The sequence below is a fragment of the Oncorhynchus gorbuscha genome, linkage group LG01 (assembly GCF_021184085.1).
Source record: "Oncorhynchus gorbuscha isolate QuinsamMale2020 ecotype Even-year linkage group LG01, OgorEven_v1.0, whole genome shotgun sequence".
Taxonomy (NCBI): Eukaryota; Metazoa; Chordata; class Actinopteri; order Salmoniformes; family Salmonidae; genus Oncorhynchus; species Oncorhynchus gorbuscha.
In genome coordinates, this window is record NC_060173.1 from 105,715,779 (window position 1) to 105,743,576 (window position 27,798).

At 42.6% G+C, this 27,798-nt stretch overlaps 1 pseudogene; it reads right to left on the reverse strand.

Moving 5' to 3' along the window:
* Positions 1-636: 636 nt before the first annotated feature.
* Positions 637-25,086, reverse strand: LOC124048380 (annotated as a pseudogene).
* Between the last annotated feature and the right edge of the window lie 2,712 nt (positions 25,087-27,798).

A 27,798-nucleotide genomic window follows, 5' to 3' on the forward strand; every position in this document is an offset into this window, starting at 1 on the left:
ATAAGAAACTCACGCAGAGGGAAAAGCAGGCCTGTATGAGTTGGATTGAAGCTCATAATTGTATCCTGTCGTGTTGGTTGATGTCACTGGTGTGTAATATCATCTGGGATCATCAACCATATTGATCCTCTATACCACTGTCAACAGTTCTAAGAGCTTCCTCAGCAAGTCTGTATCTAGTCTCTGGTGCATGTGATTAATGACTACAGGCCCGATGGCAAGTTCTCCACAACATCATGGCATTGTTCTGTCTGTCTGTCCAAAGAGCTCTCTCAGCGCCCTTTTAAACTTAGTGTTTCAATCAATGTTATCACTTCAACTGGCTGTTGGTGGATTGGATATCGATAGGACCTCAGAGGCCTCACTTGTACCATTGATTATGAGCTATAGTTTGGCATGAATTATAAGATAGCTTCATTTTAGACAACAACAAAAAAAAGAGCAGAACTCTTGTCAAAAATGTTCTCTTCCACCCAATGTTGATAAAGGTACTTTATGTTAGTATGAAAAGGTATTGGCACACATCCAGGACAGCAGGAAGGTTTCTCATTGGGTGAAAACAGAAGTGCTCCTATAAGGCCCTGTAGCTTATATGTTTTAAGGTTTGATCACTTTATAAAATGATGACAAATAAGACACTTTAAATGCAATTTATTGTTTCCAAAAGAGCGGTACAATAAGTGTTACATAGCACTTTCAAATCTGTCTTGAGTGTGGCGTGTTTAGCAAGGTAATGCTGTTCACAGTATATACAACTGACTGATACACCACTGGAACACAATAAAACCTGCCCTAACAGGATTACATTACGTACAATAAACAGTATTTAAAGATTACAACTTGTAAAATTTGCAATATACAAACAGGGCATAAAAGTTCAGAAATAGCTTATTGTTCAAAGTTTGGCTGCGACAGGCTGTTCATGCAGGAAGTAAAGTCAGGTTTCTATGAACCTCAAAATGCTCCAGAAATCAAACCACTGTAAGCTATAGATATTCTTCCATTAATTCAGCTACTTAAACTGAATTTAATTCAAATAAACAAATTGACCGATTGGCATCTTCACTGGTATTTTGTGAAGATGACAATTCATGTTCTTTTCAAGCAAATCTCACATGCTGTGTTGTTAGAGGCATTGACCTGGGCCCGGTTTCCCAACATGCACTAGGTTTCATTTAGCTGTAAGTGGCTAGGAAATCAATTTGATGCAGGCTGCCACACCGCTCATCTGTACGGAGGGCTGAGAGCCTCGAGCGAATGTTGTAACAGGTTTACTACAATGTATTTTATCACAGAGGCCTGTGAAATGTATACTTTTCAAAAGATGCTTTTGGTAAACTGGGTCCTGCTCTTGTCAGATCTGCTCTTCTGTCATAAAATAATTGTTTTTTCCAAAGTCGGCGAAGCTGAGGCTCAAGGTGTGCTTGTGTCAAATTGCATTCCCTCAGCATGAATACATAATCCACCCTGACAAAGCTCTGCTAAAGGAGATCACCTCTGCTAAAGGAGATCACCTCTGCTAAAGGAGATCACCTCTGCTAAAGGAGATCACCTCTGCTAAAGGAGATCACCTCTGCTAAAGGAGATCACCTCTGCTAAAGGAGATCACCTCTGCTAAAGGAGATCACCTCTGCAATTTATCACCTCAAATCGTCTGTGTGAAGCACTGTAGGGCCAGGAAAGAGGGATTATCCATACAAATCAACGGATGGCTTAGCCATTTGCTCACAACAGAATCACACAATTACAGTGGTGCCATTGTAGATTCACACTTGTTTCTGTGACCATTTCACCCCAACCCACTTCCCTATTTACAACAGTCAGATAACGTGATGAATACAGTACATTTGAAACAGTCCTTTAATGTATAAAAAAGAGCAACACTGGATTGACTTAATCTCAACATACAAACACAGTAAAAATACAAAGCATTAACAAACTTCATCAGTCATATATAGGCTACACTTTATCCCCACCCCAACAGCAAACTGAAAACTCAGGATAAATGCTTTATGTTAGATGAGTGTGAGATAAATCTGGGTATTCACATTGAAGATAAATTTTGAAATTTCAATGTGTTGATTTGTTTTTCATGGTTCACCCAGATTGAAAATATTTAGATTCCCGATGCGTCCTCCTGAATACAAAAAGACTAACAAACTAGGATTTTGGTACTGATTATTTCCACAGAACAAGTTTTGTGTTGAGATATTACAGGTTTGGAATTGGCTGAGCCATAGTGTTCTGGTGTCTAAAATAAATTCTTATTCATAAAGCACAATGAATAAAAACTAAAACAAATGCATTTCCTGTACTGTGACGTTACACATGACATAATACCTAACGAAAAGGAAAACAGCTTTCGGTGCATCATGGTGTTGCTGCCTTTTCTACAAGGAAAAATATAACAAGTTTAAAAAAAGATACATTTCACAGGCTCTGTGATAAAATACATTTGTAGTAAACCTGTTACAACGTTCACTCGAGGATTTTACGACCACTTGGGTCTCTCAGTCCTCTGTACAGATGAGTGGTGTGGCAGGAAACATCAAATTGATTTCTTAGCCATTTACAGCCAAATGAAACCTAGAGCAATAATTTAAGTGATATATCTTGTGGGTCCGTAATAACTTCAAACAGGCTGTCCACTTGTCTGTCTAGAAAAGGCACTCTGTGCGGGTTCGGACTCTACCGGATGCATCTGGTTTTCAGGGGGAATGGAAAGAGAGCCTGTGACGACACTTCCGTTTTCTGACGTTAACAAGCCGACACTCCATCTTAACTCCTCCTCCACATTTACAGGATTGGTTCAACAGTGCAGAAGAGAACCTCTCCTGACAGTTTCTTTTTCTCGTCAGGACCAGAAAGAGATAAACGTTAAGTTAACAAAACCTAAAGATGAGCAGAGGAGTTTAAAAAAGTCCTTTTATCAGCTGGCATTGTGATAAGCCTGGTAAGCTAAAGGAATATAGATGTACTGTATGTTGTGTACTGCAGTGTATGATACAAATACGTAAATCTATATTGGTTTCATATTATGCATATGATGTTTTTCTCCCAAATCAATAGAAATATCATAGCAAAATCTACACATGCTGTAGGCTCCATGTACAGTAATAATAGCAAAAGAAAAATAACTCATATGTAATACAATAACTTTATCCTATCGTAAACAGAACACAAAGTATGTGACGTTGGAAGATGGATCCCAAGTCCTATGTAACCCAAGTAACGTATTGTTATGTAATATGTAATCATATGTATGCATATACAGTCATTCACTCACTGTAAATATGTGTATGTATCTATGCCGGAGATAACAAAATGATCTATTCCAGCAAGATTTACTTGGGCGAATTTCAGTCTGTGGAGTGTACTGACAATTGGTTCCTATCTGCAGATATTAATGTGTTTCCTTTAGTAGTTATATGGGATCCAAATTCCACCGCCACCCAGCAACAACCTACATCTTTAGAGAGTAACAAAAGTTTATAAAATCTCAGATATCAACAAGTAACAGAGGGAAAAAAACACCCAAGACAGTTGAAATGGAAGATGACTGAGTTGATGGGTTATCTTGATCACGGAGGTTTAACTCAAAACAACATGATCTGATCTCATCTGATCTACTGTGCAAAGCAATCTCATATACATGTCCTAACGGACTCCAATACCAGGGTTCTAGAGGCTGTCTTGACTTCCTTGTTTTGACCTCCTCTTGAGCTTATTGGACAGTCAGACACTAACCCTCTTGTTTGATTGGCTAACCATTGTTAGTGATTACATAAGAGGCTTCGGGTTAATAAAAAAATGACTAACATTGTGTGAAGTCTGTGACTTGACTTCCCAGTAAACAAACCCCAAACAAGAAGCTTGAATAGTGTAAGAGTTCGTGTTTTGTTTCATCACGTTATCTCTGGATCCACAACTGACACATGAATCCTCATCTTTCGTGTTCCACGGTGGGATAATATTGAGACAAGTTGGGGGAGAAGATAAAAGAAAAGGTGGATAACAAGTGAGCGGGAGAAGAAGGAGTGGAAGCAAGAGGATGTGAGAGAGAAGACATGGTGAAAATAGATTGGATGGATGGGAGATTGGGGGACGTATTGGCTGGGGTGGTTGTGTTTACCTACAAAACTACAATTCCCACAAAGCACTGTCCGTCACTGATCTCCCGTCCATCAATCCATTTTCATTCTGTCTTCTCTCTCACATCCTCTTGCTTCTGATGTCAGGGGTCATGCCTGGGGGCAAACGCTTGGCAGAGTCTGTACAGGTCGGTGAGCAGTCTGATGGGGTAGTTTGGGGCTATTCAGATTTATGGCAGTACAGGTCTTTAAGTGCTTTCAGTTCCTCTATCAGGGTTTTGTTCTGGTTTTCCAGCACGGCCACGCGGTTCTCCAGACACTTGACATACTCCTTCTTCTTCCTGCGACACTCGCGGGCCGCCTCTCTGTGTGGCACAACAAGGACCAAGACACAGTCAGGGAAACCTCCGGCTATTGGCTCAGTTAGTATGGGATGGTACACAGCATCTCTCTAGGATCTTGGTTACACTTTACTTAATGCAGACAGGTGTAGCGCTTTACTTGTAGCATGTATGAGCCCTTATAATGTTTGGCTAGATGGAGTTCCCAGTGGACCATAACCAAAGAGAACCTCACTCTGACTGTATGTCCTTACCTGTTCTTCATGAGTCTGACCTCTCTCTTGCGGGTAACTTCTACCTCTGGGCCCCCCTGGCCAGACAGGGCAGGGGAGGAAGCCATGACCACCCCAGAGGTGATGGTGCTGTTGGGGACCGTGCGGATCTGGTAGGCCTGCACATCTCCAGACGCAGCTGGGGAACAATGGCATGATCCAGGAGGTGAAATATGGAACCATCTGTTAGAAATCTACTACATTGCAGTTGCAATGGATTACTGATATACAGATGACCTGGCACCCAGGATAACTATTCATTATCTCTTTTAGATGAGCTCAAACTGATTCCCTTCAAACACACCGTTGTCTGTTTGTGAGTTCAAAGAGGTAAGGCCAGTGTCTGCATTACCACTCACCTTGCACTACCACCTGGTTGCTGGGCACCAGGATCTGCTGGCCGTCCGAGGTCTGGGCGTACTGCAGATGGTGGTGCCCTGCTGGGCGGCCGCAGCGTTAGACATGGTCAGGGTCTGCAGTCCCTGGACCGCGTCTGTTCCGTTATTGGCCAACTGGATTGCACCGCCTTGGGTGATGGCGACTGAGAGAGGAGAGGGAGGGGGAGATAGAAAGAAAGGAAGGGGGCGAGAGAGAATGAGAGATATGAGAGAGAGTGTGAATAAGGTTGCAACATAAACAACTAAAGATCTTGCTTAAACTACCCTCTTACTGTAAATAAACTCTTTGTCAGTGACATTATTGAGTAAAAGAACGAAGGGTCAAAGGTGACGCACTGTACTGGCCACTGCTGGTCTGGTAGATAGGGCATGATGTGGGCATGGTAACCGTGGTGATGGCAGACGCTAGGTCCTCCTCTGACTTCTCTTCCTCAATCCTGGGAACCCCCGGGGTGTCACCTGATGACAAGTCATTCAGGATCTTTCTGTTAGGGTCAGAGGGTCAAGACGTTAGATAAAACGCACACTAACAGTCGTCACAGTGCAGCATTATCACACAAACATCAAAGTGTACCTGTATGAGGGGCGTCGTGAGAGGATCTCTCTGCGTTTCTGAGAGTCAGTCACACTGTCCACTGACTCCTGGGAGTCTTCACTCTCTGCTATGTTGGAGATCTGAAACAGTTCAATCAGGTGTGTTAGTGCTGTAATAATACTAGCTCCATCACAGTATGTTCTTCTTGTGTCCTGTTGTGGTGGTCAGAGTTGTACCCAGGGTGCAAAGTTGGTGTATCTAAGCTAAAGTTGTAGGTATTTTTTTTTACCTTAATGAGACAAACCTCTACAAATAAAAGGTTAGATGAGAAGGTCTACTCACCTGAACAGTCTGGACCTGTGGTGACTGTATGACCGAGGGCTGAGCAGCCTGGATGACCCCGTGAACCTGAACCGTCTGACCGTTGGGCAGCTGCACCAGGGTGACCGTAGGACCACTGGACGTGGCGTGGCCCGCTGCCATGGAAACCTGCAAAGCATAAACATAATCCTGCTGTCCAGGGGGGACACACCTATGACTAGAACCCCCGAGTCTCTCCTAGTATGGAAAAACTTGGGGTTTTCTGGGCCATACTACGTACATTTATAAAAGAGATTATTTTGTGTCTGTATGGGTACAGTTGAATTCGGACGATTAAATACACCGTAGCCAAATACATTTAAACACAGTTTTTCACAATTCCTGACATTTAATCCGAGTAAACATTCCCTGTCTTAGGTCAGTTAGGATCACCACTTTATTTTAAGAATGTGAAATGTCAGAATAAAAAGTAGAGAGAATGATTTATTTCAGCTTTTATTTCTATCATCACATTCCCAGTGGGCCAGACATTTACATACACTTAATTAGTATTTGGTAGCATTGCCTTTAAATTGTTTAACTTGTGTCAAACGTTTAGGGTAGCCTTCCACAAGCTTCCTACAATAAGTTGAGTGAATTTTGGCCCATTCCTCCTGACAGAGCTGGAGTAACTGAGTCAGGTTTGTAGGCCTCCTTACTCGCACACGTTTTTTCAGTTCTGCCCACAAATGTTCTATAGGATTGAGGTCAAGGTTCTGTGATGGCCACTGCCAACACCTTGACTTTGTTGTCCTTAAGCCATATTGCCACAACTTTGGAAGTATGCTTGGGCTCATTGTCCATTTGGAAGACCCATTTGCCACCAAGCTTTAACTTCCTGACTGATGTCTTGTGATATTGCTTCAATATATCCACATAATTTTCCATCCTCATGATGCCATCTATTTTGTGAAGTGCACCAGTCCCTCCTGCAGCAAAGCACCCCCACAACATGATGCTGCCAACACCGTGCTTCACGGTTGGGATGGAGTTCTTCGGCTTGAAAGCCTCCCCCTTTTCCCTCCAAACATAACGATGGTCATTATGGCCTAACAGTTCTATTTTTGTTTCATCAGACCAGAGGACATTTCTCCAAGAAGTACGATCTTTGTCCCCATGTGCAGTTGCAAACCATAGTCTGTCTTTTCTTAATGGCGGTTTTGCAGCAGTGGCTTCTTCCTTGCTGAGCAGCCTTTCAGATTATGTTGATATAGGACTCGTTTTACTGTGGATACGTTTGTACCTGTTTCCTCCAGCATCTTCACATGGCCCTTTGCTGTTGTTCTGGGATTGATTTGCACTTTTCCCACCAAAGTACGTTCATCTCTAGGAGACAGAAGGCGTCTCCTTCCTGAGCGGTATGACAGCTATGTGGTCCCATGGTGTTTATACTTGCGTACTATTGTTTGTACAGATGAACGTGGTACCTTCAGGCGTTTGGAAATTGCTCCCAAGGATGAACCAGACTTGTGGAGGTCTATAATTTTTTTCAAGGTCATGGCTGATTTCTTTAGATTTTCCCATGATGTCAAGCAAAGAGGTACTGCGTTTGACTCAAATTATGTCAATTAGCCTATCAGAAGCTTCTAAAGCCATGACATCATTTCCTAGAATATCCCAAGCTTTTTAAAGGCACAATGAACTTAGTGCATGTAAACTTCTGACCCACTGGAATTGTGATACAGTGAAGTGTAATAATCTGTCTGTAAACAATTGTTGGAAAAATTACTTGTGTCATGCACAAAGTAGATGTCCTAACCGACTTGCCAAAACTATAGTTTGTTAACAAAAAATGTGTGGAGTGGTTGAAAAACAAGTTTTAATTACTCCAACCTAAGTGTATGTAAACTTCCGACATCAACTGTACAAATGTATTGTGTGTATGAGAATGGAACGGTAGTGTGAGTGATGTAAGTATGTACAGTATATTCTGTGACATCCTACTGTCTCGGCTTGGTCACCTGGCCATTTTACTGTCTCCTGCTTGCATTCCAGCCATTACAATGAGCCATCCCCCTACAGCTCCTCCCACCAGCCTCCTCTGGTAGGTGACCAGATTTCTAGTACTACAGGGTCATGCTGATTACCGTCTCTCTGTCAGTCATAGATCTCTGCCGTGTGTGTGGAGTGTCAGCACATACCCTATCAGTCAGTGAGTATGTAGTAGTGTGTAGCAGCAGTATCTGGTAGATGTAGCAGTGTGTGGTAGAGAGACAGGAAGGCAGTGTAGACTAACCTGTGAGTGGTAGTAGTGATGAGGTGCTGTACCAGTATGTGGCAGGGTACTAACCTGTGAGTGGTAGTAGTGATGAGGTGCTGTACCAGTATGTGGCAGGGTACTAACCTGTGAGTGGTAGTAGTGATGAGGTGCTGTACCAGTATGTGGCAGGGTACTAACCTGTGAGTGGTAGTAGTGATGAGGTGCTGTACCAGTATGTGGCAGGGTACTAACCTGTGAGTGGTAGTAGTGATGAGGTGCTGTACCAGTATGTGGCAGGGTACTAACCTGTGAGTGGTAGTAGTGATGAGGTGCTGTACCAGTATGTGGCAGGGTACTAACCTGTGAGTGGTAGTAGTGATGAGGTGCTGTACCAGTATGTGGCAGGGTACTAACCTGTGAGTGGTAGTAGTGATGAGGTGCTGTACCAGTATGTGGCAGTGTACTAACCTGTGAGTGGTAGTAGTGATGAGGTGCTTTACCAGTATGTGGCAGGGTACTAACCTGTGAGTGGTAGTAGTGATGAGGTGCTGTACCAGTATGTGGCAGGGTACTAACCTGTGAGTGGTAGTAGTGATGAGGTGCTGTACCAGTATGTGGCAGGGTACTAACCTGTGAGTGGTAGTAGTGATGAGGTGCTGTACCAGTATGTGGCAGTGTACTAACCTGTGAGTGGTAGTAGTGATGAGGTGCTGTACCAGTATGTGGCAGGGTACTAACCTGTGAGTGGTAGTAGTGATGAGGTGCTGTACCAGTATGTGGCAGGGTACTAACCTGTGAGTGGTAGTAGTGATGAGGTGCTGTACCAGTATGTGGCAGGGTACTAACCTGTGAGTGGTAGTAGTGATAGAGGTGCTGTACCAGAGTGGTAGTAGTGATGAGGTGCTGTACCAGTATGTGGCAGGGTACTAACCTGTGAGTGGTAGTAGTGATGAGGTGCTGTACCAGTATGTGGCAGGGTACTAACCTGTGAGTGGTAGTAGTGATGAGGTGCTGTACCAGTATGTGGCAGTGTACTAACCTGTGAGTGGTAGTAGTGATGAGGTGCTGTACCAGTATGTGGCAGGGTACTAACCTGTGAGTGGTAGTAGTGATGAGGTGCTGTACCAGTATGTGGCAGGGTACTAACCTGTGAGTGGTAGTAGTGATGAGGTGCTGTACCAGTATGTGGCAGTGTACTAACCTGTGAGTGGTAGTAGTGATGAGGTGCTGTACCAGTATGTGGCAGGGTACTAACCTGTGAGTGGTAGTAGTGATGAGGTGCTGTACCAGTATGTGGCAGGGTACTAACCTGTGAGTGGTAGTAGTGATGAGGTGCTGTACCAGTATGTGGCAGGGTACTAACCTGTGAGTGGTAGTAGTGATGAGGTGCTGTACCAGTATGTGGCAGTGTACTAACCTGTGAGTGGTAGTAGTGATGAGGTGCTGTACCAGTATGTGGCAGGGTACTAACCTGTGAGTGGTAGTAGTGATGAGGTGCTGTACCAGTATGTGGCAGGGTACTAACCTGTGAGTGGTAGTAGTGATGAGGTGCTGTACCAGTATGTGGCAGTGTACTAACCTGTGAGTGGTAGTAGTGATGAGGTGCTGTACCAGTATGTGGCAGGGTACTAACCTGTGAGTGGTAGTAGTGATGAGGTGCTGTACCAGTATGTGGCAGGGTACTAACCTGTGAGTGGGCGATCTGTTGGATGTCTGTCTCTGACACGGCTGTGTCTCCTCCCTGCTGAACCTCTACTGCCGACTCCATGGTCATCGACTTAGCTGTTGGGAAAAGGGGAGCGGAGTACAAGAGGGTTACAGAAGACTTTCTGATGCATATCTTGTTATGATCAACAAGGAGAAAATCACAGTAATGCTAATGATCCTTTCAGCTGGTTTTTATTGACAAAATGGTAGTAGCCCTACTGCTTAGTAGTATTTTCTACGAGTAAATATTCTGAAGACTTCAACACAATTGATAGTTAACTGGTATTATCATGTAATAGCACATTGTGATAAATGCATGTCATTAATCTTCCTGTAGAGTTCATTAGTCAGTGGAAAGCTTCTCTCTGTCTGGTAGCCAAGTGTTTGTTTGTACACATCCATATAAAACTACGACCACAGATGTCCTTCCAGTTTTTATGAATAAAGTAGCTAATAACTGAAATAAGATGTGTATAATGAGTCTGTTTATAACTGACAAAGTTGTATAGGACGTGTGTCCCTTAAATGTCAACATGATAGCTTGTACCTTCTGTGAAGTACAGCAGGGCGAAGCCACTTCTCACAGATGTGACTGAGAGGTCTAAGGTTAATATGGCACCGTCACAGACAGCGCTCATAGCTATTCCTGAGCTTTATCATAGTCTTCTACACTGAGTATACTTAAGCAATAAGGCCTGGGGGTGTGGTATATGGCCAATATACCATGACTACGGGCTGTTCTTAATCAAGACGCAACGCAGAGGGCCTGGATACAGCCCTTAGCCATGATATATTGGTCAGATACCACGAACCCTGAAGTGCCTTATTGCTATTATAAACTGGTTATTATAAACTGGTTAATATAAATAAATGTTGTCTCATACCCAAGGTATATGATCTGATATATTCAATGACGGTCAGCCAATCAGCATTCAGGGCTCGGCCCACAGTTTATAAAAAAACATTAAGATGCTTTTCCCATGACACAGACTGACCAGGGGAATCCAGGTGAAAGCTATGATTCCTTGTTGAGGTCACTTGTTAAATCCACTTCAAATCAGTGTAGATGAATGAGAGGAGACAGATTAAATAAAACAGTGTCTTGAGACAATAGAGACATGGATTGTGCATGTGTGTGCCATTCAGAGGGAGAATGGGCAAGATACAGGGTGGATTGTGCATTGGGGCGGCAGCGTAGCCTAGTGGTTAGAGCGTTGGACTAGTAACTGGAAGGTTGTGAGTTCAAACCCCCGAGCTGACAAGGTACAAATCTGTCGTTCTGCCCCTGAACAGGCATTTAACCCACTGTTCCCAGGCCGTCATTGAAAATAAGAATATGTTCTTAACTGACTTGCCTGGTTAAATAAAGGTAAAAAAAAGAAAAAAAAATGTGTGTGCCATTCAGAGGGTGAATGGGCAAGATATGGGATTTTGAAGTACCATGCTGCTGGGTTTTTCACGCTCAACTGTCCACCACCCAAATGACATTCAGGCAACTTGACACAACATGGGCCAGCATGTTGCTTTCGACACAGGGATGTATATCTATATTAGGAAGTTGTGCTTCATGTTTTGTACACTCAGTGTATATACAGTACGTGTAAGTGAGGGAGTGAGGGCAACCCTTTGACAATGTCATTTATTTGAGGAATGTCCTGAAACAACCACTGGAAAACTGACGCCATGATTACAAAGAAAAAACCTTCCATTCTGGCTGAGGAATACCTTAGAGACCAACACTGTAGTGGAGTGAGGAAGTGGACAATTTCTGGGTTATAAACACATGAGCGCATCACACTACAGGTCTTCGCAGATCCACCTATACCCGAGAGGGTTCGGATCAAGAATTCTAAATAATGTCACGGGCCTGGGTCTGATGTGATTGTCATGGGTCCCGGGTATGTGTAATTTCAAATGACTTGTTCGGAAGTACCAATATAGATCCAAACGTGACTGCTTCAGTAGAGAGAGAAAGAGAACAATGGTATAATTTATGCTACTGCTCTTTGCTTTTCATGAGAGTGGCACGTGTAGCATGTTGTTGTTATTGGCCAATCATAGGTCATCAAAGCAGCAATAGGCTACAGTCATAGAGGCTCGCACCATGTTAAAGGAGAAGGACAGCCTACAATGACCAAGAGCCAACAGGTAGGCTGCTACTTAATATTCTGAATGGAGTTGTTGTTGTTTGTAACTGTAGGATAAGAAAGTGCATGCAGCCTCAGTTAGCCCAAAACAAATGACTTTTCTACTGCTTTCCTCCCTCCTAGCTATCTAGCTAGCTTATCTAACTTTTCTACTGCTTTCCTCCCTCCTAGCTATCTAGCTAGCTTATCTACCTTTTCTACTGCTTCCCTCCCTCCTAGCTATCTAGCTAGCTTATCTAACTTTTCTACTGCTTTCCTCCCTCCTAGCTATCTAGCTAGCTTATCTAACTTTTCTACTGCTTCCCCCCCCCTAGCTATCTAGCTAGCTTATCTAACTTTTCCCAGTTTGATGCAGTCAGGAAAGATTGGAATAGGTCTGGATCTAACCAGGTCTATATGGAACGGGTCTAGTTGTCCTTGGGTCCATTCAGAACGTGTCTATATATACAACAAAAAAATATGCATATTGGGTCCGGGTGAGAAAGACACAGGTCGATTTCAAAACGGGTTCAACTTGTTGGACCTGTGAAGACCACTACATCACTCACACACACGCACACAAACACGCTCCCTGGAGAAGTCATTCATTTCATTGGGTCCCTTTCCTCCCTGCAGCTAGTGTGTGTCTGGGCAGCTGACATTTCCCCCCAGTCCTCTGGGGCACCTTGTTCAGCAGAAGGCCTGTAGATCCACCTAATGGCTACATCTGAAATGACACCCTATCCCCTATACAGTGCACTACTTTTGACCAGGGCCCCATAAGGATCATAGGGCTCTGGTCAAACATAGTGCACTATATAGGAGATAGTGTGCCATTATTTATGCATCCCAATGTCTTCCTTTTCTGAACTTTTAGGCTTCAAAATGTTCACCAATAGGCAAGCTGCTGCTCGACTCCACGAGTCTGACCGACTCAGATACTTGGCAGATACTTGGCAGGCATGCGCACTGCGAGAAACCCAATAATCAACATGTCATGCATTGGCTTTGTCCCCTACAGGCCGTCTCTTCCCCTGCTTTCCAAAACCCTTTTCTCCCTTCTCTACCACTGTCTTGTCAACATGACAAGGAATACCTAGGATAGGATAAGTATTCCCTCTCACCCCCCTTTAAGATTTAGATGCACTATTGTAAAGTGACTGTTCCACTGGATGTCATAAGGTGAATGCACCAATTTGTAAGTCGCTCTGGATAAGAGCGTCTGCTAAATGACTTAAATGTAAATGTAAATGACTAGTCTCCAGATTAGTCAGAGAAATGATTCACCACACGACACGACTGATGTGTTGTGACTTGTTGTGCTGCCAGTCTGGTTTGCCATCCCAACAGAGCTAGTTCTGTCAGAGAATTCCATGTCGGCAATCCACCTACTGCCAGTGAGCGTTGGCTGGCTGTTAGACATGGAAGTGTGGTTGTGGAGAGAGGGCCAGCAGCCACAAGCCCTCCTCTTCAGTGGTAAATAAAGGTAATGGAAGAGGTGCCAGGTACCGACACAGGAAGAGAAACAGCCAAAGTCACTCACTCTGCCTTGTAAATCAAGTAGGCCAGCTGAAAAGTAAAAAATTGCTATTTTGTAAAAATGGCTATACTGCTAAATGTATGAAAACAAACATGTGCTTTTTGGTCTTAATTTAAAGTTAGGCATTAGGGTTAGTAGTGTGGTTAAAGTTAGGTTTAAAATCAGATTTGATGACTTTGTGGCTGTGCTAGCTAGTGACCACTGCTGAGCTGGCTCCAGAACAAGATTCATGACGAAAAATGGTAACCTGCTAGAAGATATGTAGGCGCAAGTCGGACAATTTTTATCCCCATAATGCAACACAATTGAAAAGGGGACTTGACAAAAGTGATCCTCTCAAAAGGGCACATTCAGTAGTGATGGGAAGTACGGATATTTTTATTGACTTGGATCTTTTAGACTCTTTCAGTCAAAATATTTTGACTCATTTGGTTAATTTGATTCAGTAATGCCCAGAACACGCTGGATCCCCTATCGGCGAACGATGAACTAAAAACTCAAAAGAATCATGATTCCTCAAGCCTCTCGTTCACCATATTGGAGCTCTCATCTTTATGGGATCTGACATCTGTGAGTGAAACGTATAAAACTGAGTGAAACTGTGATTGCTAAGCATACAAATAAGGTTATTTTTTTAGACATTTGAAACGAAGTCTAGGTGTGGCCGCCACCGGAATAGATTATGAACGGAATGCAATTTTTTTTGACTGCCCCAGGAGAGAGATTTGCCCAATAAGCTATCATTTGCGAACTGCAGCAGCCACCCAACGATTCATTTGAGTTTGAGTGTTGAGCAGAGGCAGGCTATGCATGTTTTGGTTCTACAAAGCTGTGTCCATTGACAACATTCAATAATCAATTGACTGCATTCACTCTTGCACCGTGTGATCAAAAAAAACAAAAAAAAACAGCTCTAAACATGCATTTTCCCTCTCTATGCTGCCCGCAGCATGATCTATTTCTTTGCGCGCACATGACAGACAGTTGGTGGTCAGAGCAGATGCTGAGCCCAATGATTTAAATACACACACTAGATTACTAATTAGGGGTGCTGTGTTGAAGCCAAAATGCCTCCATCTTGGCACTCCCCCACCATCGTGTTGAAGCCACAATGCCTCCATCTTGGCACTCCCCCACCATCGTGTTGAAGCCACAATGCCTCCATCCTGGCACTCCCCCACCATCGTGTTGAAGCCACAATGCCTCCATCCTGGCACTCCCCCACCATCGTGTTGAAGCCACAATGCCTCCATCTTGGAACTCCCCCACCATCGTGTTGAAGCCACAATGCCTCCATCTTGGCACTCCCCCACCATCGTGTTGAAGCCACAATGCCTCCATCTTGGCACTCCCCCACCATCGTGTTGAAGCCACAATGCCTCCATCCTGGCACTCCCCCACCATCGTGTTGAAGCCACAATGCCTCCATCCTGGCACTCCCCCACCATCGTGTTGAAGCCACAATGCCTCCATCTTGGAACTCCCCCACCATCGTGTTGAAGCCACAATGCCTCCATCTTGGCACTCCCCCACCATCATGTTGAAGCCACAATTTCTCCATCTTGGAACTCCCCCACCATCGTGTTGAAGCCACCATGCCTCCAGCTTGGCTCTCCCCCACCATCGTGTTGAAGCCACAATGCCTCCATCTTGGAACTCCCACACCATTGTGTTGAAGCCACCATGCCTCCAGCTTGGCTCTCCCACACCATTGTAAAAAATATTTGGGAAACTATAGAAATGTCTACATTAATTTTTGCCAGATGTATTCTATTATAGACACCTTAATGCATATTTCTAAAAACATCTTAGATGACTAATGTTACTGTCTCCTCTACAACAACAACAAAAATACTTCAAGTGCATTTGGAAAGTATTCAGACCCCTTGACCTTTTTCCACACGTGGTTACGTTACAGCCTCATTCTAAAATGGATTAAATAGTTTTCCTCCCCCCTCGTCAATCTACACACAACACCCCATAATGACAAAGCAAAAACTGTTGTTTTTTTCCCTCGCAGAATTTATAACAAATAAAACGGAAATATTACATTTACATAAGTATTCAGACCCTTTACTCAGTACTTTGTTGAAGCACTTTTTGCAGCGATTACAGCCTTGAGTCGTCTTGAGTATGATTCTACACGCTTGGCACCAGTGGTGTAAAGTAATTATGTAAAAATACTTTTAAGTACTACTTATGTCGTTTTTTGGGGTATCTGTACTTTACTATTTCTTTTTTTGACAACTTTTACTCCACTACATTCCTAAAGAAAATAATGTACTTTTTACTCCATACATTTTCTCTGACACCCAAAAGTACTCATTACATTAAGAATGCTTAGCAGGACAGGATAATTGTCTAATTCACACACTTATCAAGAGAACCTCCCTGGTCATCCCTACTGCCTCTGATCTGGCGAACTCACTAAGCACATGCTTTGTTTGTCAATGATGGTGTTGGTCTCCCAGTCCCCTGCCACTGAAAAACATCCCCAAAGCATGATGCTGCCACCACCATGCTTCACAGTAGGGATGGTACCAGGTTTCCTCCAATCTTGGTTTCATCAGACTAGAGAATGTTGTTTCTCATGGTCTTTTGGCAAACTACAAGCGGCTGTCATATGCCTTTTACTGAGGAGTGGCCTCCGTCTGGACAATTCCTTCAACCTCATGGCTTGGTTTTTGCTCTGACATGCACTGTGGCACCTTATATAGACAGGTGTTTGTAAATTCAAATGATTTGGAAAGGCCACAGGTGGACTCCAATCAAGTTGTAGAAACAAGGATGATTAATGTAAACAGGATGCACCTGAGCTAAATTTTGAGTTTCATAGCAAACGGTCTGAATACTTATGTAAATAAGGTATTTCTGTTTTTTTGCAAACATTTCTAAAAATCTGTTTTTGCTTTGTAATTATGGGGTATTGTGTGTAGATTGATGAAGAAAAACATATTTAATCCATTTTAGAGTAAGGCTGTAACGTAACAAAATGTGGAAAAGGGGAATGGTTCTGAATCATTTCCGAATGCACCGTAACTTTGTCCTCATTTAACTGAAATAGTGTAGAATTCCATGTATTCCTATAGACGGGTTGGTTGTTTAGCAACAAAACTGAGGTGTGCGCAACTATGGGGCAAAACAGACTGTGGTCGGCTTAGATTGTTGACAACATGTAAACTATATTTTGCATCCAATGTTTATTGAAAACATAAATAAACTTGCACAATGGGCACCTGCTGTGATTGCTATAGCAAATTGTAGCCATATTAGCATTAACATGGAATCAGTGAAAACACCTCTAAACAAGACATCAAGAACAAGATGAAACTGGTCACTTACGATTCCCCACATGACAGTTCCTTGTAATTGTTGGTAGCTACCTGGCCATCCGGAATGACAACAACTCACAGACTTCTGCCCTATTGAAGGCGCACATGGTTTTCCCAACATTGTCATCTAATCCATCTAGGAGAGGTGCAAATATGGCTGACCTGTGAAGAGGTAGAGGTAAAGATTTTTATAACTAACCCAAGATAGACCAGAGCCTGTCATTTCCAATGGGAGGAAATTAATTATATTGGGCAGAACAAGCAAGGAGGTGGGTGGGGCCAAACACAAGCTAGTGAGATCCTATTGGTTGTATCATTTATTTGTATATTTCCGTTATAGCTGTGAAGTGCGTGTTTTTTACTGCACAACTACCGTACATTGACCTATTATACGGCACAAGTTTGGACTTCTGTTTTGAAGCCAGAGGATGAGTCTTAGTCGAATATAACTGCTAGTTTTGCACAAATAATGGCACATTTTCAGTTAGAAAACTGCCGATTGTTTATTTTGGATTAAAAGTATTGATGATGGGTGTACTGTTGCTTAATGCGTATGGGCATACGGGTGTGCTTACTGCGACTGTCACCGTGAGATTGGCTACTAGGTAGACTTCCCATGACTTGTTGGACAGCTTGTTAAGTTGGAGAGAAGGGCCCCCCCACCCAGAAGGGCCCCAGGGCCCCCCCAGAAGCCCCCCCCCCCCCAGGCAAGTCAAGAACAAATTCTTATTTACAACGCCGGCCTCCCGGGGAACAGTGGGGTTAACTGCCTTGTTCAGGGGCAGAACGTAGGGCCGGGCGATATGGCCAAAAGATTATATCACTGTATTTTTTTATTTTTTAAATTGGGCGGTATTTTTAGTTTCTGAATAATACAAGTTCTACATTTGCTTTATGACTAGTGAGTGATCCCTGGGTGCTTTATGAGTAGTGAGTGATCCCATGGTGCTTTATGAGTAGTGAGTGATCCCATGGTGCTTTATGAGTAGTGAGTGATCCCAGGGTGCTTTATGAGTAGTGAGTGATCCCAGGGTGCTTTATGAGTAGTGAGTGATCCCTGGGTGCTTTATGACTAGTGAGTGATCCCTGGGTGCTTTATGACTAGTGAGTGATCCCATGGTGCTTTATGAGTAGTGAGTGATCCCATGGTGCTTTATGAGTAGTGAGTGATCCCAGGGTGCTTTATGAGTAGTGAGTGATCCCAGGGTGCTTTATGAGTAGTGAGTGATCCCAGGGTGGCAACACATACATTCTATGTGATTTCAATGAGTCTTTCTCCATTCTGATGGTTTTATACTGTTCAATTACACTTCAACCAAAACAAATTTCAGCACCTTTATAATTTCTTAATTTCCTGCACTCAATTGCAGTGGTGGAAAAAGTATCCAATTGTCATGCACACATGACTGTAAGTTGCTTTGGATAAAAGCGTCTGCTAAATGGCATATATTATTATTATTATTATACTTGAGTAAAAGTAAAGGTGCCTTAATAGAAAATAACTCAAGTGAAAGTCATCCAGTAAAATACTACTTGAGTAAAAGTTCAAAAGTTGGTGTTTCTAAATGTACTTAAGTATCAAAAGTAAAAGAATAAATAATTTCAAATTCCTTACATTAAGCTAACCAGATGGCCACAATTTTCTTGTTTTGTATTTAAGGATAGCCAGAGGCATTCTCCAACACTCAGACATCATTTACAAACAAAGCATTTGTGTTTAGTGATTCCGTCAGATCAGAGGCAGTAGATGACCAGGGATGTCCTCTGTTTAGTGAGTCTGCCAGATCAGAGTCAGTAGATGACCAGGGATGTCCTCTGTTTAGTGAGTCCGTCAGATCAGAGTCAGTAGATGACCAGGGATGTCCTCTGTTTAGTGATTCCGTCAGATCAGAGTCAGTAGATGACCAGGGATGTCCTCTGTTTAGTGAGTCTGCCAGATCAGAGTCAGTAGATGACCAGGGATGTCCTCTGTTTAGTGAGTCCGTCAGATCAGAGTCAGTAGATGACCAGGGATGTCCTCTGTTTAGTGAGTCCGTCAGATCAGAGTCAGTAGATGACCAGGGATGTCCTCTGTTTAGTGATTCCGTCAGATCAGAGTCAGTAGATGACCAGGGATGTCCTCTGTTTAGTGAGTCTGCCAGATCAGAGTCAGTAGATGACCAGGGATGTCCTCTGTTTAGTGAGTCCGTCAGATCAGAGTCAGTAGATGACCAGGGATGTCCTCTGTTTAGTGATTCCGTCAGATCAGAGTCAGTAGATGACCAGGGATGTCCTCTTGACAAGTGCGTGAATTAGACCATTTTTACTGTCCTGCTACGCATTCAAAATGTAACGGAGTACTTTTAGGTGTCAGGGAAAATGTATGGAGTAAAAAGTACAGTATTTTCTTTAGGAATGTAGGAAAGTAAAAGTTGTCCAAAAAAAAATAGTAAAGTAAAGCACAGATACCAAAAACAAAATGACGTTAGTACTTGAAATTATTTTTACTTAAGTACTTTACACCACTGCTCATTTGAGATCATTTCCACACTGCCACGTAGGGCTGCACGATATGGGCAATTCATCTAGGACTTCTTTTTAACCAAATGTTGCAAACGCGATTTGACTTGCGAATTAGAGCAAAACTGTTGGAATCATGGAAATAGAATGACTATTCTAATTCTATAGTTAGAATATAATAGTGGGCACTTTGAATACAGTGTTGTTTGAGATGACAACGAATTCAAATGCCAGGGAAGAGTTACTGTGACAGGATAGGAACTAAAGTGTTGATAAGTGTTTCCTAAGGGACCCTATAAGCTTTGGCGACATTGCATGTTTTCTCTTAGCTACTTCTTGCTTTGCATATTCCTCTTCGATTTAGAAGATACTGTTGCACAAACAACATACTGATTAGGTCTACACCATCATTGGCATTATCATGCTGTATTAGCTAGCTATGTTTGCTCTTACTCAGTACATTTATTAGCTAGCTAGCTATTACCATTAGCAGCAAACAATTATGGATGTCATAAGGTGAATGCACCAATTTGTAAGTCGCTCTGGATAAGAGCGTCTGCTAAATGACTTAAATGTAATGTAAATGTAATTAGCGTCTCACAAGATTTAGGGCAACGTGCTAAGAAAAGACAAACTAGCTGTTTGCTGATGTAAGAAACACAAACTAATAGTGTCACTATAGAACGCTAGTGGATTTATATTAAGAAGCAAAGAGAAAACAGCATTGCTGTCATCAACACTGTTGCATGTGCTGCATTGACCATGATGGGTTGTTCGAGAACGAATCGGCTCTAAGAGCCGGCTCTTGAAGGTGAACGTTGAGAGCCGGCTCTTGAAAGTGAACGTTGAGAGCCGGCTCGCATATCAGAAGAGCCGAATCTATTTATTCATTTATTACAAAATTAAGATATGAATAATGAAAAGATTTAAATTCATAGAATTAACTCATTTAAAGAACGAAAAAATAAATAAAATAATATAGGCTTAAATGCTCAAGCTCAGACACATCCGTTCTGACTGTCTGCTCAGACTAACAGCCTCACCTGTTGTTCCTGTCAATCAGACACCCAGTGTCAACCAATGAACCAAAGATGGGCAAGGGAGGGCCAAGCAAACTCACTCACAGTCACACACTTAGCAGCCGAGGCGAGAAAGGACAGCTGCGAAAAAAAAACAGCTGGAAAATGAGTCGGAAGCACAGTAGCATTTGGATGCATTTTAAAAATGTAGACAATGTTAGAGCACAGTGTAGAATTTGCCAAAACATGGACCAGTTTATGCCAAAGCCTAAGTCTGTAGCAAAACAAGGCCAAATTGATACTGCATTGGCTAAAATGATTGCCACTGATTGCCACTGATCGTGGAGGACAGAGGTTTTAGAAATTATAGCAATAGTCTAAATCCTATGTACACAATTCCAAGCAGGAAAACCCTTTCAAAATCACTTATTCCACCACTGTACCAGAGCACACAGGCTTCAGTGTGGGAAAGAGTCCAAAAAGCTACTGCAGTTTGCCTTATTACTGACTGCTGGACATCAAGGGTAATAGTGTCACAGGTCGGTTACATATCACTTCATTGAAGATTTTTCGATGTCTAGCTGTCTTCAGGACTGCTTTGAGTTCAGCTTCAGACACACCTCAGAGAACTTGGCAGAGAAACTGTTGAGAGTGGCCAGAGAATGGCAAGTAGATGGAAAAGTGGTCTGTTGTTAGCGACAATGCAGCGAACATAACCAAAGCTATGAACATTTTTTAAATGGACCCATCATCCATGTCTTGCCCACACAATCAACCTGATTGTAAGAGATGCTCTGAAGGGGATGAAGCCCACTGTGGACAAAGTGAAAGCAGCTGTGGAATACTTCCACAGCACAGTAGGTGCTGAAAAACTAAAGTCTACACAACACCAGATGGGGATGCCTGAGCTGAGGCTTAAACAAGACTGCACTACAAGGTGGAATTCAACATTTTATAAGTTGAAGCAGTTTCTTGAGTCAAAGGATGCTATCATGTCTACCCTGGCCATTGCACCTGTTGATGTTCTGACTGAAGAGGAATGGGAGGTGGTGGAGGAGGTGTGCAGAGTCCTGGAACCTTTTGAGCAGGTCACTGTGAAGATCAGTGAAGTGGTACAGTAAGCAGCTATTACTACATCATTATTTAATACAGTATTATATATGTATATGAGCAGTAGATGAGAATGTTGTATCAGTAGACAAAACATGAACCTGAACGAATAAGTTACTGTTCTCTCTCTTCAGCTATGTGACAGCTTCAAAAATGATACTCCTGTGTAAGGGTCTGCAGCCAATCACAGCCAGCCGCCAGAGAGAAGCAAATGCAACCACGCGTGACAGAGTTGATGGACACCCTATGTTCATCAATGGACAGGAAGTTCCACAGAATGGAATATAATCACGTGCTATCTGAAACCGCTGCACTTGACCCCAGGTTTAAGAAGCTAGCCTTCAGTGATGCCAGAGCGATTGATGAGGCTCTTCAAAGAATAACCTCAGCAGCAGGGAGGGACAGCCCCAGCAGTCAGCTGGCTCAGGCACCAGGGCAACAGGAAGAAGAGGGATCAGATGGAGCAGAAGCACCAGCAGTAGTGCCACAAACGTCTGCTGTTTGGATGCTGTTTGACGAGAGAGCAACTGGGGATGCAGCTTGAAGGAATCCCTCAGTAGATGCCATAATGGAGGTCCGATCCTATTTGGAGGAGCCCCTGCAGATCCTCTGAGCTGGTGAAAGAACAAGGCCTCTGTCTACCCATGGATTACTAAAGTCATGACAGGGAGACTCTGCATAGTGGCCACATCCGTTCCCTCTGAGAGGGTCTTCTCGAAAACGGGACAAATAACTACTGAGAGAAGAAACCGCATCAGCCCCTCGAAAGTGAATCTCTCATAAAAGAAAAATCTGGTCAGCATTGCTGTGTGCTGCTGGTTATAACATGGCAATAAAGAAGAAAGAGAAGAAGGACCAGTTTAATGTTTTCAGTGGGATGCTGCAGTTCTGCACATTATTTATTTTTTCTTTGATATGGTGCAATATTCTATTATGTTGTTCAGAATGTATTCAATTTGAATGGTTAGATTTATATGCACTTTTTTATATAAATTAAAAAGTTATACTTTAAATGCAAATGTTTAATAGCATTCTTTTTCATAACAAACCAATGCATTTCTAACTAAATACATTGTGGTTAAGGTAGAGTATGATTTAATGTAATAATTTCATTATAATTATTTTAACACCAATCATAGTCAAACTATCGCAAACTGTTTTTACTTGAAAAAAATACATTTTTTTTTCTTTCTAAAGAGCCGTTTGGGAGCAAAAGAGCCGGCTCTTTTGGGTGAGCTGAGCCGAACGAGCCGGCTCACTGAAAAGAGCCGGAATGCCCATCACTACCATGCAGACTGAACACTAGTCTCGTCTTCGGTCGAGGAACATCAAATGCGCTCCTTGAGTGACAGGGGGCGTGGCTAGGTCTGTGTTGAAAGTGGCGCAGAGAGAAAGAGAGATGACTTAAGTTGCGAAGTAAACTATAAAAATGGACATTGCACATGGCGTCTCACATTTAACAAAGCAAACATTCAAATACCGGTATAGAAGGTAAAGTAAATACCCAAATCGGTCCCTGCATAAATACTGGTATATAATAAAATACGATATACATACGATATACTGGACCTTCCTATCAGAACGACACATTTTTACCTTGTCAGCTTGTGGATTTGATCTAGCAACTTTACGGTTACTGGCCCAACACTCAAACCACTAGGCTACCTGCCGCCTCATGACCTTTCTATTGATAGTAGACTATGTATCAACGTGACATCTACACGGTTATCAGTATGAGTTATTTATTGTGTAGGCTGCTATCCTGCTTGAAGTAAAATCACGCGAGAGAAAAAATACGGCCAAGTTAGCGACCGGCAGCAACACAACCTTGATACCCAGCAGGCATGGCTCCCGAGTGGCGCAGCGGTCAAATGCACGGCATCTCAGTGGTAGAGGCGCCACTACAGACCTTGGTTCGAATCCAGACTGTATCACAACCATAGGGTGGCGCACAATTGGCCCAGCGTCGTTCGGGTTAGGCTGTCATTGAAAATAAGAATTTGTCCCTTAACTACTTGCATAGTTATATATATATATATATATTGAAGGCTGCAGGAATCACTTCAAGTAAACTGGCACGTCGATACAGCACTGCCTATCGTCTCGTAGCGCAGCCCAATCAGCCATGCGGTCAGGAGTGGCAACAAGTCTGCCCAATTAGATGATTTGTTTTTCATACACCCACTCCGGCCGCCATATTGGACTGCAGCTACCCCATGCTTGGCATCTCAATGGCCAACACATAGCATCAGCAATCCTGGGTTTATATACATAATTGACTGAGCCGGAGGAGCGCGTAATTGTGCTGTTCAATTCAATGCGGCCAGTAGGTCAAACGAACGACTAAAACGAACGAGTCACTCTGAAAAACGAAGCATATCTCTCGAGTCAGTAAAAAGTCGTTCATGAAGAACGAACCGTCCACGAACTGCACATCACTAGCAATCAGTGACAAGGCAGAGAGCCACATGGAGAGTGGGTCCGACGCCTCTGTGTGACATACAATACATATGTTACCATTGGTTTTACCTTTAGTTCAAGATCATTTAGGTCAACTTTTGGGAGCAATATGAAACAATATAATTCTGTATAATAAGTAAATATCCAAAATGGGCCTGCAAAAAAAAGAAGTGGCCTGTGTTTGAGGTTTCGACTACACTTGCTTAAGATTGTTTTGGCAAACAAAACGACTAGAAACAAATAGACTAGTATGACGGGCCATATTATTATAGGGACATATTGTAGCGACCCAGGCATTTAGACACATAAACCACATCCAAATCTGGGCTCGTATCTAGGTTAATTTATTTTAGACAAGGCAAGCAACAACGCCCCCCCCAAAAAAATAAAATAATAATAGTTGATTTAACTAGAGGACAAAACCCAAAATAAAAAAATGTCATAATTTCATATTATGGAGCCGATACATAATCTTGCACTTTAAGAATTGAAGTTCAAGAATACCCTGATTTTTCGTAACAAACATATAGCAGTCGAGTTTGGTTTAACCCCTACATTTTGTAGGCTACATGCAATCTAGACAGCTACCTTTTCATTGCTATTCTACAGGCTAGGCTGCTGGGCAAGACCAAATACGCGCAAATTAGCCTTCAAATCTTTATAGGGACAGACTATGATTTCATGACAGGGCGAATTTGCTTGTAAAATCGCATCTCATAATATGCAGTCCAAACAAGCAACGTCCCACTCGATCCTGCTGGCGGGCTAGCCTACTCCTCATTCCCTGTCTTTTTCCAGGCTACTCTCCGCCGCAGCAGCCTCCCCTCCCTCCATGTCTGCATGACTGCCTGTAACAAGCCCGCCGCCATGATCTCTTTGTCCCTCCGGGCCGAACCCGGACAGGTTATATGTTATTTGGGACGCGCCTTGTCTCTCTTCCTCCCGGACACTAGTCTTCTCTTACCGATACAGACTCCCTCCGTCACTCCCGGGCCCTCGGAGCTCCACTTTTATTCAGGCCGACACGTAAGAGACCGCGTCAGGCTACACCTCCGTCGCGTCACCGAGAACAACAACAGAGAACGAGAGGGAGAAAAATCAAATCGTCAGCGGCACAATCGAGAACAACCGAATGATGAGCGGAACAAGCCGAATGGCTGACGGAGTTAACCGAAGTGATCCCGACAGTGAGCGGAAAATAACGAACATTTAGGCTACACACGTTGCACGCAAACCCTGTCCAACTTGTAATCTTTCGGTTACAATGTAGCATATATATATATATATTTTTTTTTCTTCACATTTCGGGAGGTTACTCTGTAGCTACTAGTTGGCACCCGCCAAGTACAATTGTTAGGATGTGGCTACCTGTGGTTTGTATTTATTATTGATCTTAACTAAATAAATAAACAAGACTAATAATTGCTACCAGTGACAGTGTAGGAACAGGGGTGTAGTGGTACCTGGAGCACAGGTACCACTACTTTTTTTCTATTTGAGAATACATGGAGCTGGTTAAACTATTTCTGGAAAATTAATAAGGATACATTCTAAATACATTGTTTAATTACCACTAACATTAAATGAAAAACAAAAGAACGACAAACCAAATAAATATGTATAGCAGCCTAGATGTAACGGGCTTCCTCTTCGTCTGAGGAGGAGTAAGGAGCGGACCAAAGCGCAGCATGGTAAATGTTCATGATGTAATCTTTAATGAAAACCAACACAGTACCGTGTGGACCAAACACCCACACAGTACCATGTGGACCAAACACCCACACAGTACCATGTGGACCAAACACCCACTCAGTACCATGTGGACCAAACACCCACACAGTACCATGTGGACCAAACACCCACTCAGTACCATGTGGACCAAACACCCACTCAGTACCATGTGGACCAAACACCCACTCAGTACCATGTGGACCAAACACCCACTCAGTACCATGTGGACCAAACACCCACTCAGTACCATGTGGACCAAACACCCACTCAGTACCATGTGGACCAAACACCCACACAGTACCGTGTGGACCAAACAAACCAAAAGTGAAACCCAGGCTACCATATCAGTACCATTCCCAATCAGACCATGTGACAAACACCCACACAGTAACAACAAACCTGCCCAGGCTCTGGTTGATTCCCAATCAGGACCATAACAACACCTGCCTCTGGTTGAGGACCATACTAGGCCGAACACAAAAACCAACATAGAAAAACAAACATAGACTGCCTACCCCAAAACACACCCTGACCACACTAAAACAAAGAATAAAATAACAGAACTATGGTCAGAACGTGACACTCGAGGTAAGTAAATTAGGATTTCGTCCCTGTCTTTTCTCTGGCGGCGAGAATAATGAAAGACTGTAGGCTACATGTGTGCTCGTTTAGTAAAGAATGATTCATTAGCATTTTACATTAGAGAACCAAATATAATAGCATAGCATAGTAGGCCTATGATGTTATTGTTACTCCAAAAATAATTCCTGAGTAGGATGTCAGGTGTTGTTGCTGTCATGTTTGACAGCCATTTGAGAGCCATGCATGCTGTCTTTACAATTGTCTGAGGTGTGGTTTTGGAGCTGGTGGGGGGGGGGTATTAATGTATTAATGTACATATAGGTACACAAATAATGGTTGGTGTTACTGTTTCTTTTCCTAATGTCACTTCAAATGTGTGAAATAACTGTCAAGACAGCAAGAGGGCGGTATAAAACCACTATATTTGAGATTGCCTGGTTACTGACAACATACTTTCTGTCCAGGTGGGGGCAGCATATCACAGTGTACAGGATAAGGACCCGTGGTTTCCAGTCTCAACCTCCTGCTGCCTGTTCAAGAGGGTTGATGTAGCTTCTGCCATGGATCTGTGAGTTTATCAAGGCAATTCTTTTTATAATCCTCCAGATGCTTGTTTCTACGTGTTTTATCTGTGTAATACTGCTTTACGGATACAAGACATAAAAAACTGCTTTTTATTGTGACATGAAACACATTGTTTGGGGAATTGACCCTGCCTCGTTAATGACCAACAGTGAATTTGCAGCTGTTTGGCTAAAACCTCAAAGGAGAAAAAAATACAATTTTGACCAAGAGGTGAAATGATCTTTTACAAGAGGGACTTAGTGGGCTTTAAATGCAGGAAAAAAACCTCACAATCGCGCTAACACAGTGATCACATACATACACACACAATAATCAATAGAAGCATTTGGTCTATTACCATAAATACACTGTGCATCTGTGTTAGAATAATCAGCTTTTTATCACCCCATGGTTGACATTTTGACAGCTAATAAATACTACATTTTGTTATATAGTGGATATGACACAATAGTAGATATATTGCATTGTAGATATGTCACAATAGTAGATATACTATATCGTAGATATGTCACAATAGTAGATATACTATATAGTAGATATGTCACAATAGTAGATATATTGCATTGTAGATATGTCACAATAGTAGATATACTATATCGTAGATATGTCACAATAGTAGATATACTATATAGTAGATATGTCACAATAGTAGATGTATTGCATTGTAGATATGTCACAATAGTAGATATACTATATCGTAGATATGGCACAATAGTAGATATATTATATAGCAGATGTGTCACAATAGTATATATATTATATTGTAGATATATGTCACAATAGTAGACATATTATATAGTAGATATTATATAGTAGATATGTCACAATAGTATATATTATATAGTAGATATGTCACAATGGTGTACATATTATATAGTAGATGTGTCACAATAGTAGGTATTATATAGTA